We start from the raw sequence: 17,914 nt of genomic DNA on the forward strand, positions 1-17,914 counted from the left end.
TTCCAATGAGCTGTTGTCCCTGGAGCGTCAGAGGCTGAGGAGTGACCTTATTGAGGTTTATAAAATCACGAGAGGCATGGATAGGATAAATAGACAAAGTCTTTTCCCTGGGGGGCATAGATTTAGAGTAAGACGGGAAATATGTAAAGGGACCGAAGGAGCAAGATTTTCATGCAGAAGGTTGTGCATGTACAGAATGAGCTGTCAGAGGAAATGGTGGAGGCTGGTACAATTGCAGCATTAAAAGGCGTCTGGATGGGTATATGAATAGGACGGGTTTAGAGGGATTTGGGCCAAATGCTGTCAAATGTGACTAGATTAGGTTAGGATAACTGATCGGCATGGACAAGTTGGACTGAAGGGTCTGTTTCTGTGCTGTACATCTCTATGATTCTATGACTGTATTTACCCTCCTCGTCAGATCGTTATCCACTCCTTTGTCTGTCCAACTGTCCTTTTCTCTCTTTGGGCTCTATTCCCACCTATCATTTACTCCCCTCCCCCTTACTTCCCACCTTACCTTCTGCATATAAACCTGACATTTTCCTAGCTACTGGACTGAAACGTTAACTCTGATTTTTCTTCACAGATGCTGCCAGACCTATTGAGCTTTTCCAGCAACTTCCGATTTTGTTTCTGATTTACAACATCCGCAGATCTTTCGGTTTTATTTTAGTGAGAGACCAGTCGAATGGGTCGGGTTGTATAATCAGTTCCTAGATTTTTGTTTGCAGTTGATAAGGTTGGTTTAGTTGATTAAGTTCAAAATGACAGGAGAATTCGGCCTTGTGGAATGCTCTTTCTGCAACATCAGGGACACTGGATGTGTGGAGCATCCATGAGGCTAAGAATAGTGCGGATAGCACATTTAGTGAGCTGAGCACACCATCAATAAGAGCGACTCAGACAGAGAAGAGTTGGGTAGCCACCAGGAAATGGGCAAGTGTGGGCAGGGGTGTTCCCCTTTCAAACAGCATATTGTTTTGGAATTTGTTGGGGGGAATGGCCTCTCAGTGGTACCCTGACTGGCTCTGTTGTACAGCAAGGAGCATCAAAGTGAAGGCGAGAGGTAGTGATAGGGGACTCTATAGCCAAGGGCATAGATTGAAACTCCAAGATGGTGTGCTACCTCCTGTTGCCAGGATCAAGGAAGTCTCTGAGTGAGCACAGGATATTCTGAAGGGGGATGAACGTATGGTTCATATTGGTACTAACAATATAGGTGGAAAGAGAGATGAGGTCCTACAAAGGGACTTCAGGGAGTTAGGAAGTTGAAAAGCAGGACTTCTAGGGTTGTAATCTTGGGATAACTTTCTGTGCCACATGCCAATCAGGCTAGGAATAGGAAGATGGTACTGTTAAATACATAATTAAAACGCTAGTATAGGAGGGAGGGCTTCAGAGGGCTGTTGCGGCACTGTTGACCTGGTCCATGCCCCATTCCTCAGGTATTTATCCTACTGCCACTGTTCATCCCCAGCTTCGCTCTCCTTCACCCTGTTGCTGCCACTGTCACTGCTCAGACTGAATCATTGAGATGTCTTTTGGGATATTTGGGACCTGTACCAGAAGGATAGGTTGCACTTAAACCGGAGGGGCACAGATATCTTGGCAGTGAGGTTTGCTAGTGCCATTCAGGAGGGTTTTAACAGTGTGGCAGAGGGATAGACACCAGAGCCATGAAAGACTAAGAGGAGGAACAGACAAGAAGAGTTTACTGAACAAAGCAGAACTGGTGGTCTGAGATGTGTTTGTTTTAATGCAAGGTGTATGACAGTAAGGGAGACAAATTTACAGTTTGGATTAATACATATAACAATATGTATCTATTGCAGAGACTTGGTTGAGAGAGTAATAAAACTGGCAGCTTAACATTTTGGAATTTAGATGTTCCAGACAAGTTATAGAGGGATGTAAAAGCAGTAGGGGAGCTGTGTAACTGATAAGGGAGTATATTACAGCTCAACTTTGGGAGGACATCTTGGAGGGCTCATTCAGTGAGGCTATATGGGTAGAGTTCAGGAATAGGAAAGATGCAGTCAATTCAATGTGATTGTACTATAGTCCTCCCAACAGCCGCCATGAAATAGAGGAACAGATATCTGGACAGAATATGGAAAAATGTAAAAACAACAGGTTGTTGTGGTGGGTGATTTGAACTTCCCCTATGTTGACTGAGACCAGCTTAGTGCAAGGAGCTTAGATGGGGGAGTTTGTTAGGTGTGACCAAGTTGTTTTTTTGAAACAATATGTAGATAGTCCAACCAAACTTGCTGTTGGGAAATGAGCACAGCTGGATGACTACCACATTATGTCAGGAACTGGGGAATATAGAGTGTGTGCAGGGTAAATCCACATCTGGCATGTGAAAAGCTTTTAAAGGCCAGTTGATAAGAGTTCAGGACAAGCATGTTCCTGTGGAAATGAAGTATATCATTGATAAGATTCAGGAACCTTGGATGACAAGAGAAATTATGAGGTTAGTCATAAACAAAAAGGAAGCATATCTAAGGTTTAGGAAAATTAAGGCAACATAATACGATGATAGCAGGTAAGATCTCAAACAGGGGCTTAAGAGGGCTAAAAGGGGCCATGAAACATCTTTGGCAATCAGTATTAAGGAAAATCCCAAGGCACTTTACACATTTACAAGGAGCAAAAGGGTATCTAGAAAAGGGTAGGTCCAGTCAAGGACAAAGGAGGGAATTTATGCGTGGAGGCAGATGATGTGGGTAAGGACCTTTGCATCGATATTCACAAAGGTGAAGAACATGTGGATGGTGAGTTATGATAAAAGTGGGGCATGTCAATATAAAAAATAAGGTAGTGCTGAGTGTTTTAAAAAGCATTAAGATATATAAGTGCCCAGGTGGTACAATGGTTAGCACTACTCCCTCATAGCGCCAGGGATCTGGGTTCAATTCCAGTCTCGAGTAACTGTCTATGTGGAGTCTGCGCATTCTCCCTTATCTATGTGGGTTTCCTCTCATAGCCCAAAAATGTGCAGGGGTTAGTGGATTGCCTATGCTAATTTACCTATGGTGTCCAGGGATGTGCAGGCTGGGTGGATTAGCCATGGGAAAATTCAGCATCCCAGGGATTGGGTGGGATGCTCTTCCAGGGGGTGGGGCGGCAGTGTGGACTCGATGGGTTGAATGGCCTACTTCCATACCATATGGATTCTATGGCCTGATGGGATCTATCCCAGAATGCTGAAGGAGGCAGATGAGGAAATTGCTTGGGGCCTCTTTACTCACAGGAGATGTCCCAGAGGACTGGAAAATAGCCAACATTGTTCCTATATTTAAGAAGGGCAACAGAGATTGTATGAAAAATTACAGGCCAGTGAGGTTTATGTCAGTGGTAAGGAAATTATTGGAGAAGATTCTTAGGGATGCAATTTACTCATGCTTGGAAAGTATGAACTTATTAGCAATAGGCAGCATGGCTTTGTGCAGTGAAGATCATGTCTCACAAAATTGATTGAGATTTTTGAGGAAGTGATTGATGAGGCTAGGGCACAATTGTTGTCTGTATAGATTTTAGCAAGGCCTTTGACAAGGTACCTCTTGGCAGGCTGACACAGAAGGTGAAGTCACATGGGATGTGCTGTGAGCTGGTAAGATGTATGTGGAACTGGCTTCGTCATACAAGACAGAGAGTATTAGTGTAAGGTTGCCTTTGCCTGGAGTTCTGTGCCCAATGGTGTACTGCACAGATCAGAGCTGGGATCCCTGCTGTTTTCTAATATATAAATGATTTGGAGGAGAATGCAGGTAGTCTAATTAGTGAGTCTGTGGACAACACAAAGTTTGGAGGAGTTTGTATAACGGATTGCCAGAGGATACAGCAGGATATAGGTCGGCTGGAGAGTTGGGTGGAAAAATGGCAGATGGAGTTGAATCTGAACAAATACAAGGTGATGCATTTTGGATGACCTAATGCAAGAGGTAAATATACAATAAATGGAAGGATCCTTAGTAACATCAATATGCAGAGGAATCTAGGCATATAGGTCCACAGTTACTTGAAAATAGGTAAGGTGGTCAAGAAGGTATTTGACATACTTTCCTTCATCAGTCAGGGCACGGAATATAAAAATTGGCTCATCATGTATAGTATGGAAACTATAGACCTTTAGTTAGGCCACATTTGGAATATTGTGTATAGTTCTGGTCATCGCACTACCAGAAGATTGTGGAGGCTTTGGGGAGAGTACAGAAACGGTTTACCGGGATGTTGTCTGGTTTGGAGGGTATTAGTATGAGGAGAGATTGGACAAATTTGGTTTATTTCCACTTGAATGTTGAAAATGAGGGGTGACCTGACAGAAGGTCATAAAATTATGAAAAAATGGATCGAATGGATAGTCAGAAACATTTTGCCCAGGGTAGAAATGTCAGTTACTAAGGAACATAGGTTTAAGGTAAATTGGAGTAAGGTTAAAGAAGATGTGAAAGGCAAGTTTTTTTACACAGAGGGTGGTAAGTGCCTGGAATGTGCTGCCAGAAGAATATAGAACATTGAATATAAAAAATAAAACAGTACAGCACAGTACCTTCAGCCCTCAATGTTGTGCCAGCCTTTTATCCTATTTTAAGATCAGACTAACCTGCGTACCCTTCTTTGTACTATCTTCCATGAGCCTATCCAAGAGTTGCTTAAATGTCGCTAATGTATCTGACTATACTACCACTGCTGGCAGTGCATTCCATGCAATACCACTCTTTGTGTAAAGAACCTGCCTCTGACATCTCCCCTAAACCTTCCTCTAATTACCTTAAAATGATATCCCCTCATGATAGCCATTTCTACCCTGGGAAAAAGTCTCTGGCTATCCACTCCATCAATGCCTCTCATCACATTGTACATCGCTATCAAGTCACCTCTCATCCTTCTTCTCTCCAATGAGAAAAGCCCTAATTGTCTCAACATTTCTTGATATGCCCTCCAGTCCAGGCAGCATTCTGGCAAATCTCCTCTGCACCCTCTCTAAAGCTTCCACATTTTTCCTATAATGAGGTGACCAAAACTAAACACAATATTCCAAGTGTAGTCTAACCAGGAACTATAGAGCTGCAACATAACTTCACAGCTCTTAAACTCAATCCCCCTGCAAATGAAATCAACACACCGTATGCCTTCTTAACAACCCTATCGACTTGGGTGGCAACTTATCTATGGACATGGACACAAAGATCCCTCTGTTTGTCCACACTGCCAAGAATCCTGCCTTTAACCCTGTATTCTGCATTCAAATTGGACCTCCCAAAGTGAATCACTTCACACTTTTCCAGATTGAAATCCATCTTCCACTTATCAGCTCAGTTCTGCATCCTGTCAATATTCCATTGCAACATACAACAGCCCTCCACACTACCCACAACTCCACCAATCTTCGTGTCATTGGCAAATTTACTAACCCATCCTTCCACTTCCTCATCTAAGTAATTTATAAAAATCACAAAGAGCATAGGTCCCAGAATCATCCCTATGGAACACCACTGGTCACCAAGCTCCAGGCTGAATACTTTCCATCTACCACCGCACTCTGTCTTCTATGGGCCAGCTAATTCTGTATTCAGACAGCTAGATTTCCCTGTATTCCATGCCTCCTTACTTTTTGAATTAGCCTACCATGAGAACCTTATCAAAAGCTTGCTAAAATCTACGTACACCATATCCACTATTCCACCTTCATCAGCATGTTTTGTCACAAAGTTTGTGAGGCATGACCTGCCCCTCACAAAGCCATCTAATCAAACTAAGGTTTTCCAAGTAATCATAAATCCTGTCTCTCAGAATCCTCTCCAATACTTTACCAACCATTGATGTAAGACTGACTAGTCTGTAATTCCCAGGATTATCTCTATTCCCTTTCATGAACATTTGCTACCCTCCAATCATGTGGCACTACTCCAACGGACAGTGAAGACGCAAATATCATTGCCAAAGGCGCAATAATCTCTTCCCTTGCTTCTTCTAGTAACCTAGGGTATATACCATCTGGCCCAGGGAATTTATCTAGCCTTTCATTTTTCAAAATTCACATCCTCCTTCCTAACATCAACCGTCTCTATATATCAATCTCAGAAACTTTAAAAACCCTGTTAGTAGTGAATACTGAAGCAAAGTATTCATTTAGGACCTCTATATCTTCCTCCTTCAAGTTCCCTTCACTATCTCTGATCAGCCCTACCCTCACTCTGGCCATCCTCTTGTTACTCATATAAGTGAAGATGGCCTTAGGGTTTGCCTTAATCCTACCTGCTAAAGCTTTTTCATGCCTCCTTCTAGCTCTCCTAAGTCCATTCTTCAGTTCCTTCCTGGCTATCTTATAACTCTCTAGAGCCGTGTCTGATCCTTGCCTCCTCAGCCTTAAGTAAGTTTCCTTCTTCCTCTTGACTAGGTGTTCTACATCCCTTGTCACACAAACACTGTCACACATTGGGGTGGGGTGAGAGGGTGGGGGTTGGGGGCAGGGTGTGAAGACAGTTCTGGGCACTCTGTTTCGGGAGGCAGTCAGACCCTTTAGATTAACTATCTCAAATTCAGTCATTGGCAGAGGCAGATACAACAGCAATGTTTAAGCAGCAGCTTGATAGATATATGAAGAAGCAGGGAATAGAGGAACACAGACTTTGTAGAGGCAAAAGCATTTAGTTTAGAAGCATGTCATGTGTCAGTGCAGTTTGGTGAGTGGAAGGGCCTGTTCCTCTACTGCACTGTTGTTTTGTTCTTCCTTCTTTTTACACTGCTGGAAACATCTTCTCAACATCCATTTTATCCAGGCCTTTCAGCATTCTGTAAGTTTCAGTGAGATCCCCTCTCATCCTTCTAAACTCCATCGACTACAGACCCAGAGTCTTCAACAGCTCCTCTTTTAACAAGCTATTCATCCCTGGGATCATTCTTGTGAACCTCCTCTGAAACCCCTCATGGATAGAACATAGAACATAGAACAATACAGCACAGAACAGGCCCTTCGGCCCACGATGTTGTGCTGAACTTCTAACCTAGATTAAGTACCCATCCATGTACCTATCCAAATGCCGCTTAAAGGTCACCAATGATTCCGACTCTACCACTCCCACGGGCAGCGCATTCCATGCCCCCACCACTCTCTGGGTAAAGAACCCACCCCTGACATCTCCCCTATACCTTCCACCCTTCACCTTAAATTTATGTCCCCTTGTAACACTCTGTTGTACCCGGGGAAAAAGTTTCTGACTGTATACTCTATCTATTCCTCTGATCATCTTATAAACCTCTATCAAGTCACCCATCATCCTTCGCCGTTCCAACGAGAAAAGGCCGAGAACTCTCAACCTATCCTCGTACGACTTCCTCTCCATTCCAGGCAACATCCTGGTAAATCTTCTCTGCACCCTCTCCAAAGCTTCCACATCTTTCCTAAAGTGAGGCGACCAGAACTGCACACAGTACTCCAACTGTGGCCTAACCAAAGTCCTGTACAGCTGCAACATCACTTCACGACTCTTGAATTCAATCCCTCTGCTAATGAACGATAATACTCCATAGGCCTTCTTACAAACTCTATCCACCTGAGTGGCAACCTTCAAAGATCTATGTACATAGACCCCAAGATCCCTCTGTTCCTCCACCTGACTAAGAACCCTATCATTAACCCTGTAGTGGGAAGTCGTGCATGGGGTCCGAGGAGATAGGGGAAGTGGAAAAAGACAATGTTGTTAACTAGAATACTGAGATACAGGCTACTAGACTAGACGGGATTGTGGTTCAGAAGGAGAAGGTATTAGCAATTCTGTAAAGTGTGAAAAATAGGTAAGTCCCCTGGACTGGATGAGATTTATCCCAGGATTCTCTGGGAAGCCAGGGAGGAGATTGCAGAGCCTTTGGCTTTGATCTTTATGTCATCATTGTCTACAAGAATAGTGCCAGAACACTGGATGATTGCAAATGTTGTCTCCTTGTCCAAAAACGGGATTAGAGACAACCGTGGTAATTATAGGCTAATGAGCCTTACTTTGGTTGTGGGTAAAGTGTTGTTAAAGGTTATAAGAGACAGGATTTATAATCATCTAGAGAGGAGTAAGTTGATTAGTCAACATGGTTTTGTGAATGGTAGGTCGTGCCTCACAAACCTTATTGAGTTCTTTGAGATGGTGACCAAACAGGTGGATGAGGGTAAAGTTGTTGATGTGGTATATATGGATTTCAGTAAGACGTTTGATAAGATTCCCCATGGTAGGCTATTGCACAAAATATGAAGGCATGGGATTGAGGGTGACTTAGTGGTTTGGATCAGAAATTGGCTAGCTGGAAGAGGACAGAGGGTGGTGGTTGATGCGAAATGTTCACCTTGGAGTTCAGTAACTAGTGGCATACCGCAAGGATCTGTTTTGCGGCCGCTGCTGTTTGCCATCTTTTTAATGACGTAGATGAGGGCATAGAAGGATGGGCTAGTAAATTTTCAGATGACACCAAGGTTGGTGGAGTTGTGGATAGTGCTGAAGGATGTTCCAGGTTACAGAGGGATTTAGATAAGTTGCAGAGCTGGGCTGAGAGGTGTCAAATTGGGTTTTAATGTGGAAAAGTGTGAGGTGATTCACTTTGGAAACAGCAACAGGAATAAAGAGTACTGGGCTAATGGCAAGATTCTTGTTAGTGTAGATAAGCAGAGTCCATGTGCATTGATCCCTGATAGTTGCCACCCAGGTGGATAGGGTTGTTAAGAAGGCATATGATGTATTAAGTTTTATTGGTAGAGGGATTGAGTTTCAGAGCCACGAGGTCAGTCTGCAGCTGTACAAAACTCTGGTGCGGCCACACTTGGGGTATTGCATAGTTTTGGTCACCACCTTATAGGAAGGATGTGGAAGCTTTGGAAAGGGTTCAGATCAGATTTACCAAGATATTGCCTGGTATGGAGGGAAGATCTTACCAGTAAAGGCTGAGGGAATTGAGGCTGTTTCCATTAAAGAGAAGGTTGAGAGGTGACTTAATTGAGACATACAAGATAATCAGAGGGTTAGACAGGGTGGACAGTGACAGCCTTTTTCCTTGGTGATGATGGCAAGCATGAGGGGACATAGCTTTAAATTGAGGGGTGATAGATATAGGACAGATGTCAGAGGTAGTTTCTTTACTCAGAGAGTAGTAGAGGCATGGAACGCCCTGCCTGCAACAGTAGTAGACTTGCCAACTTTGAGGGCATTTCAATGGTCATTGGATAAACATGTGGATGAAAATGGAATAATGTAGGTTCGATAGGCTTCAGATTGGTTCCACAGGTCAGCACAACATCAAGGGCCAAAGGGCCTGTACTGCACTGTAATGTTCTATGTTCTATATCCCTTTCTTTAATATGAAGATAAGAGAAACTGCATCTTGCCCTAAGCATCCTCTAGTTCAGCTCACTTCACAATGTTAATTGAGCAAAGGAAACAGAGCTGCTGGCTCAATGAATCAATATTCAGTACCACTCATTTCTGATATTTAATAATGTTGATTTGACCATCAGTAATAGTCTTGTAACAAATATAGTGGTCCACTCTGGTCTAAATCACAGAGTCTTTTCAGTATCTACTGTTTAGGTGCCAATACAGTAAAGATGAATTGTACAATGGCAAAACAATCTAAATTGGAATGTTTAACTGAACCAGAAACTAGCCTTTTCTTCTGGTAGACTTATGCTGCTAATAAAAAGCAATTCTAGTTTCATATTACACACATATTAAAAATTTTCTCTATCAAATGTAAAATCCTTCAAATTCAAACACCATTTTCTTTCATTTGTGGGCGGCACGGTGGCACAGTGGTTAGCACTGCTGCCTCACAGCGCCAGAGACCCGGGTTCAATTCCCGCCTCAGGCGACTGACTGTGTGGAGTTTGCACGTTCTCCCCGTGTCTGCGTGGGTTTCCTCCGGGTGCTCCGGTTTCCTCCCACAGTCCAAAAGATGTGCAGGGCCAGGTGAATTGGCCATGCTAAATTGCCCGTAGTGTTAGGTAAGGGGTAAATATAGGGGTATGGGTGGGTTTCGCTTCGGCGGGTCGGTGTGGACTTGTTGGGCCGAAGGGCCTGTTTCTACACTGTAATGTAATCTAATCTAAACTTTGTTGCATGTTTTGGAAAGGGTCACTGTTAAAGCATTACAGCATAAAATAATTGCTAACATCTAAAATAATACTGCACTTTGGTACAGCAATTTAAAGAGATTCCTTGTGACACTGCATAACTTCCTATTAAAACCTTATGTTCCTTAATCACTTCCCACACAGTGGGCTCTGTTCCTGAGAGAGGATATGGGAATCACATGGAAATTACCTCATAATAATTCCCATGTACTAACTGGAATGCTAACAAATCGAGTAAATTCACAACATAAATCAGGGCAGTTATGTGAGAACATAAGACAATTATACAAAGATCAAGAATTTCTCTTGAGAATCTCAGAATTCTTTGATGCTTTACTTTCTACCAGTTCTTCATACGTATAATTTTGTACGTATTCTCTGTTTAAGGAAACATAAGTAATTTAAACATTGTTCAATTTGGAATACAAGAATCTACAAAGCCAGATAAGATGACTAGTTGCAGAACTCACTGCTTAATCCTCCAAACCAACCTAGGTTAATGTTTAATCATCAATTAAATAGAACTTGAGTATTATTGAGAAAATTGATAGTCTGTTGAAGCTTTCTGTCTTGCTTTAATCAGGACAGATTCAAGAATACCAAACTTCAAAGGGAATAAGAATTTTTACTGTATGAGAAATAGGCTGCCGGGTTGCATTTTTAACATAATAAATATCTCAAAGTGCTTAACAGGAGCAGTATAAAACAAAATGACAGGCACTAGATAGGGAGAGATATGTTGGTTGGACAAAAGCTCAGTTAAAGGGATAGGTTTTAATGAGTGTTTTCAAGAAACAAAGCGAGGTAGAGAGGGTTAGGGAGACACTTCTAGAGCCTAAGGCCTTGGCAGCTGAAGAGCTGACCATCAACACTGAGGCAACTACAGACACTGATGCTGGAAATGCCAGAATTGGTGAAGCATAGCTGTCTCAGATGTTTTAAGTGGTGAGGAGAGAGGGAGAGAGGAGACCATGGAGGGACATGAAACAAGTGTCGAAATTTTAAAGCTCAAACATTTATCTGAGTTAACTCTGGTAAGCTATAATCAGGAGTCAATGTAAGTCAGAGAGCACAGGGATGACTGGTAAAATAAACGCAAGGTACTGAAGATGCTGGATGTCTGAAATAAAAACAGAAAGTGCTGAGGAAATGCACCGGGTTGGGCTGCATCTGTGGAGACCGTAATGGTTAATGTTTTATTTCCAGTGACAGTTTTTCAGACTAGTTAGTGAATGTGCTTTGGAATAGATTAGGACAGTTTTGAACTATGTCAACCTTACAGAGGGTGGAACATGGGAGGCTGATCATGACTGCAAAAATAGTCAAATCCACGGATAACAAAGACACACATGAGAAAAAATAGAATATTGTTTAACCACCATTAGTAGTTAAATTACAAAATATAAGTTTGTCTAGGAATATTACCAATCATTTTGATAATAAGTAATTTTGAAAAGTTGCAGTTGTGAAAAGAAATCATAAAATTTATTGATCAATAAAAAAAACTTGCACTTGTAGAATGCTTTTCTCAACCACTGATGTCCCAAAGTGCTTTACTGCCAATTTGCATGTTGTAAATTGCCACAAACTGCAACATAATAATGACCAGATAATATGATTTCTGTTGTAAAGTTGAGTTAAGGATAAGTACTGGCCTGCACATGGGGGATAACTCCCTTGTTCTAGTTCAAAATGGTAGCCTGGGATCTTTTACTACGATCTGAGCAAACAGATGTGGTCTCTGTCATCTGAAGAACAGTGTCTCCAACAGTGTAGTAACTCCCTCAGTAATGCACTAGAGTGTCAGCCTTGATTTATGCGTCTTATCCTGGAATGGGATATAAAATGAAGTGGAACCAATGAATTATAAATTTTATGTATCAATTAATACTACGGTAAGCTAAATTTTATTGATAAAATCATAAATATGGCATGTGCAAGATTTGCACAATTTGAGCATGTATTAGGCTACCAAAAAGGCAGAGAGTTCCCAAAAAGCTTTTCTTTATGTTTAAAAATGTCTGTTCAGTATCAGAAAAGACATTCACATGACAGTCAGGAATGTAAATGAGACCACTACAGAATGATTCAAATGTGCTGGTATGCAAAGTTGGAGAATTCTGCAATTAGTTTAAAAGGACATATGGTCACACTGGAATATTTTCAGACTTAGGCTGAGTTGCTATAGAAGTGCCTTTAAGCAAAAAATCCATTAGCTGAAGTAATGCACACCACTCCTGGAAAAACTGACAAGCAAAGGCTTAAAACCGCAACTTGAACTTATAAGGCTTATAATAAAATCAAGACGTGGAATATTCCTGTCACACACCAAGATGTCCCTGATCTCCTTTCATGAAGAAATATTCGTGAGTTCCACTGTGAATGTTTGCACCTCAATATTCACTGAAGTTTCTAACTCAAATGTCCTTATGATTTTAGGGAAACTAACTTAAGCAGCAAAAGTAAAAATTTTGCAAATTGAAAATACTGGATTCCAGGGGATGACTGAAATAGGAAGATTTCTAATTGAGAAGTTCATAAGGGAATAATAAACTCCAAAAAGCAATTGTTAAGTGAATTATAACCAATCACCTGATTGCTTCATATAGATTTTAAATCATTCTCTAGAACCATATTAATTATAACATATATCCAGCAGAACCTGTGCATGTTGTTAATGGGGAATGTTAGTTATAAGAAAAAGTAATGACATCATTGCAACTGAATAAGAAATGTAATATTTGTTCAATGTACCATGACAAATTATTGCTATTTTAAAGTATTTGATTTCATAACATCATTTGAACCCATCAATTCTGTTGCAGTCTTATACCATATCAAGTGGTTGCCATGTTATAGTAACATGAATGTTTTGATTTGTAAATTCATAAAGTCATAGAGCTGTACAGCACAGAAACAGAACCTTCAGTCCAACTCATCCATGTCAACCAGATATACGAAATTCATCAAGGCCCATTTGCTAGTATTTGGCCCATATCCCTCTAAACCCTTCCTATTCATATACCCATCCAAATGCCTTTTAAATGTTGTAATTGTATCCACCTCCACCACTTCCTGTGGCAAATCATTCCATACATGCATCACCTTCTACGTGAAAAAGTTGCTCCATTGGTCCCTTTTAAATCTTTCCCTTCTCACCTTGAACCTATGCCCTCTAATTTTGGACTCCCTTACACTTTGGAAAAGACCTTATCTATTCACCCCATCCATGTCGCTCATGAACTTATAAACCTCTAAGGTCACCCTCAGCTTCTGATGCTCCAGGGAAAACAGCCAGCCTCTCCCAGTAAATCCTCCAAACCTGGCAATATCTTTATAAATCTTTTGTAAGTTTCACAAAATCCTTCCTACAGCAGGGGGACCAGAATTGAATGCAGTATTCTAATAGTGGCCTAACCAATGTCCTGTACATTACCTCCTCACTCCTATACGCAATATACTGAACTTGATTTTAAGATTTTCACAGGCCAAGACAAAATTATATGATTTCCAACCTGAAAATAACTTTTTACAATTTGTAATGACTCCATTTCTCTTCAGACATAATTTATTAGATGTACAGATGTGGGATATTTGTCAGTTTATTTGCCACGACTGGATATTCATTCTGGAATATTCTTTCATTTAAAAGCATGTTCAGGTGAACCATTCTTCCAAAGTATGATCAGTTTGTTGCTGTTCCACTTTACATTAATGTTCTTGCAAATGCCCTCATAAAAGTGGGACAAAAAGCTGTGACAATAAATGTCCTTGTCATCAAGAATCAGTTTTCCTAAGATCACTTGGGTACAGTATTCTGTTCAAGCATGAGAAAGTAAATGTTCTATTCTAAATCCACAGGTTTGTCTTTTTGTTAGAGGATGTGTTGGGTTAAAAAAATGAAACAATTTCCTCATGTTCATGTAGGAAGTACTTAATTCTCAGAACACTGATTAACAAAGCTCTTTTGATGGTACTAATCAATGAAAGGAAACTACACCCTTTCTGTTTTTTGTGGATACCTCTTAAAATACGATTCAATATGAATTTTTCCATTTTGTCATGGATGATTACATGAATAAGCTCCAGATATTAGTTGTTTCAGCTTCTGATCATATGACCTGTTGGCTGGAAAAGAAGATACAAAGAACAAGGAAATGAACTGTCAGAAACTGACTGAACTATAAAAACTTTACAAACTTTCATGGTTTCAAACAATAATCCTATTTAAAATACTTATGTAAATAATAAAAATTTTGCAAAATTTAAATGGCAGTTGGAACATGAAAATATGCCTACATTAAAATACAGTTTGTGTAGAACATACTTGAAGTGCTACCTTACAAGATATCAGAACAAAAGTTATAAAGTTAGATTAAATTGGGTAACTTTTTTTGGACACCACAGACATGAAGGCCCCCTTATATGCTGCAAACTTTCTGCTTCTAAACTGGGGACCAACACTGTAAAAATGAAATGCCAATCCATCACCGTCAGTATTGAAATGCCCAGTATCATATGTATCATTCTTCAGCCAATTCAATCATTTCACATAATATTCAGAAACAGCTAAGTACATTGGAAACAATAAAGACTATGGGCCTTATCAATATTCCAGCATATTGCTGAAGACTTGATCTTCAGAACTTGCAGGTTCTATATTTTATGAGGATGTCCTGCTTGCAGAACAAACACTGTTAAGTCATAGAAAATCAACATCCACAGAAACAAACTCACAGAGATAATTTTAAGTCTTGTTTCAATAACACTCATTGTAGATACTTAGATGAAACAAATGAGAAGTTTCTAGCTAGAAGTAAATATGTAGGTACGTTGCCTGAGGTTAGACGAAGGAGCTCCAATTATTTACAACCAGATTGGTTTCACCAGGAACAAATTACTGCAGATGCTGGAGCCTTTACTGAAAACAAAAAATTCTGGCGATCACAGTGTGTCAGACAGCATTCATGGACAGACAGCAAGCTAACATTTTGAGTCTAGATGACTCTTCATCAGAGCTGTTTGAAATTTTAGCTTGCTCTCTCTCCATGAATGCTGCCTGGCCTGCTGTGATTTTTGTTTTCAGTTGGTTTCAACCAGGTTTGTTTCACTTTATGTATAATCATTTGGAATTCAATGAAGGCATCAGATAAATTCTGAAAACACTGTTCTAATAGTTCTAATAAAATAAAACATAGCTTCCAGCTTTGTTCACTTATTTCTATATTTGACAATTGTTGTAATGCATTTCAGTGCCAGACAATAACTGTAAGTAGTTTCCATTCTAAACTGCAAATTAAATCTCCGGCTATAGAATGCTGTAAAGCTTAGTATTTTCCCAAGACACAAGTGGGATTCATTATCTTTGATGATGGCCTCTAGAAGTATCCAAATGCACATGTCATGTGAACAGAATTCCGATCAACTTACAACATACAATCAAGAAATTGTACAATCCTCCTGGTAATTGGAAACTTAATTATGCGTTGGTTCATTATTAAGCAATGACTCTTAAATTTGCATAGATAGCTTGGTGTCATCATGATGTAGATACAACTTGGTTTCATCACAACAGTTACAAAAGAGATGTTTTGCTATTCATAATGACTTAATTACTATTTTAAGAATGTATTTCCTCCTTTAGCATGGCAGGTACAATGATGTGGGTTCCACAGAGACATGGCTGCAAGGGGATGAGGGCTGGGAACTAAATATCCAAGGATACATGCTAGAGGGCAGACAGATAAACAGAGCAGGGGTTTCCTTGCTAGTAAGAAATGAAATGAAATTGATAGCAAGAAATGATGTCAGAAGGTATGAAATCTATGTGGGTAGAGTTGAGGAACTGCAAAGGGAAAAAAAAAACCCAAAGGGGTGTTGCATACTGGTCTCCTAGCAGTAGTCAGGATGTGGGGAACAAAATAAATCAGGTGATAGAAAAGAATGTAAGAAAGGCACTAATAAAATAATAATGGAGACTTCAATGTATAGGAGGACTGGTAGTAGATCTCAAGGAAAGGAATTTGTGGAATGTCTCCGAGAATTGTTTTTGGAGCAGTGTGTGGGAAAGCCCACTAGAGAATGGGCAATTCTGGATTTGGTAATAAGGCAGACTTGATTAGGGAGATTAAGATAAAAGGAACCCTAGGGGGTAGTGACCATGATATGATAGAACTCACCCTGCAGTTTGAGAGGATGAGGCTAGAATCAAATGTAACAGTATTACAATTGAGTAAAGATAACTACAAAGACATGAGGGAAGAGCTGGCCAGAGTTGAGTGGAAGGGAAGCCCAGCTGGAAAGATGGTAGAGCAGAAACGGTAGGGGTTTCTGGGGGTAATTCGGGGGGTACAACAGAAATTAATCCCAAGGAAGAAGCACCTTAAGGGGAAGATGTGGCAACCATGGCTAACAAGGGAAGGAGGGAGCAGCATAAAAGAAAAAGAAAAACCATGTGGTGAAGATTGGTCAGGAGCCAGAGGATCTGGAAATCTGTAAAAACGAGCAGAGGATGACTGAAAAGGCAATAAGGGAAGAAGATGAAATATGAAAGTGAGCTAGCCAGTAACCAGTAAAAGAAGATTGAAAGAGTTTTTTAGATACCTAAATGCTAAGAGACAGGCAAGAGTGGCCATTGGATCATTGGAAAATGAGGCTGGAGAAGTATTAATGGGGAACAAAGACATAGCAGAGAAACTGAATAGGTATATTTTATCAGTTTTAATAGTGGAAGTCATCAGCAGCATACCAAAACTTCAAGAGAGTCAGTGGTCAACACTAAATAGAAGGTGCTAGAAAAACTGAAGGACCTGAAGGTGGATAAATTACCCGAACCAGATGGACTAGACCCCAAAGGTTTTGAAGGAGATAGCTGCGGATATTGTACAGGCATTGATAGTGATCTTTAAGGATCAATGGAGTCAGGGAAGGTCCCAGAGGACTGGAAAATGGCTGATCTAACACACTGTTTAAGTAAGGAGGGAAGTACAACACAGGAAACTATAGGACTCTTAGCCTGACCTTGGTTAATAGTAAGTTTAGCTTCCATTATCGAGGATGAGATTGTTGAGTAGTTGGAAATGCATGGTAAAATAGGACTGAGTCAGCACAGCTTCATCAAGGGAAGATTATGCCTGACAAATCTGTTAGAACTTTTTGAGGAGTTAACAAACAAGTTAAGACAAGAGAGAGCCAGAGGATGTGATCTATTTCAACTTTCAGAAGATCTTTGAAAAGGTGCTGCACAGAAGGCTGCTAAATAAGAACCCATAGTGTTAGGGCAAGTTACTGGCATGGATAGTAGATTGGCTGACAGGCAGAAGGCAGAGATTGGAATAAAGGGGTCTTTTTCAGGATGGCAAGTGGTGACTAGTGGAGTTCCACTAAGGAATGGGGAGAAAGCAGGAACAGAATATTGAGATGGATGAACAAGCATGATTATAATGAATGGTGGAGAACAGATTCAACTAATTCAACAGCGTTTGGCACTGATAAAAAAAACATACTGACGCTTGGGTCCAATATTGGAGTTGCAAATTGTTCAACGTCAATGTTGAAGGTACATGATTTATGGTATGAGTTTTATCAGGCTCAAAAGCTAATGTAAACATCAACCACCCTGATTCCTGCTACAAAGGGAAGAGTTTGTGAAATATTATCATATACGTTATAGATCTTCCACCTCTGGAAGCTGTATCAAAAGGGAGTCTTAAAACTGACAGGTTAGGGAAGTTATATCCAGGACAAATGTAGTAGATATAACAAGCAGATGATTGTTGAAAAGAACAAGATTAA

The sequence above is a fragment of the Chiloscyllium plagiosum genome, chromosome 7, assembly GCF_004010195.1.
Source record: "Chiloscyllium plagiosum isolate BGI_BamShark_2017 chromosome 7, ASM401019v2, whole genome shotgun sequence".
Taxonomy (NCBI): domain Eukaryota; kingdom Metazoa; phylum Chordata; class Chondrichthyes; order Orectolobiformes; family Hemiscylliidae; genus Chiloscyllium; species Chiloscyllium plagiosum.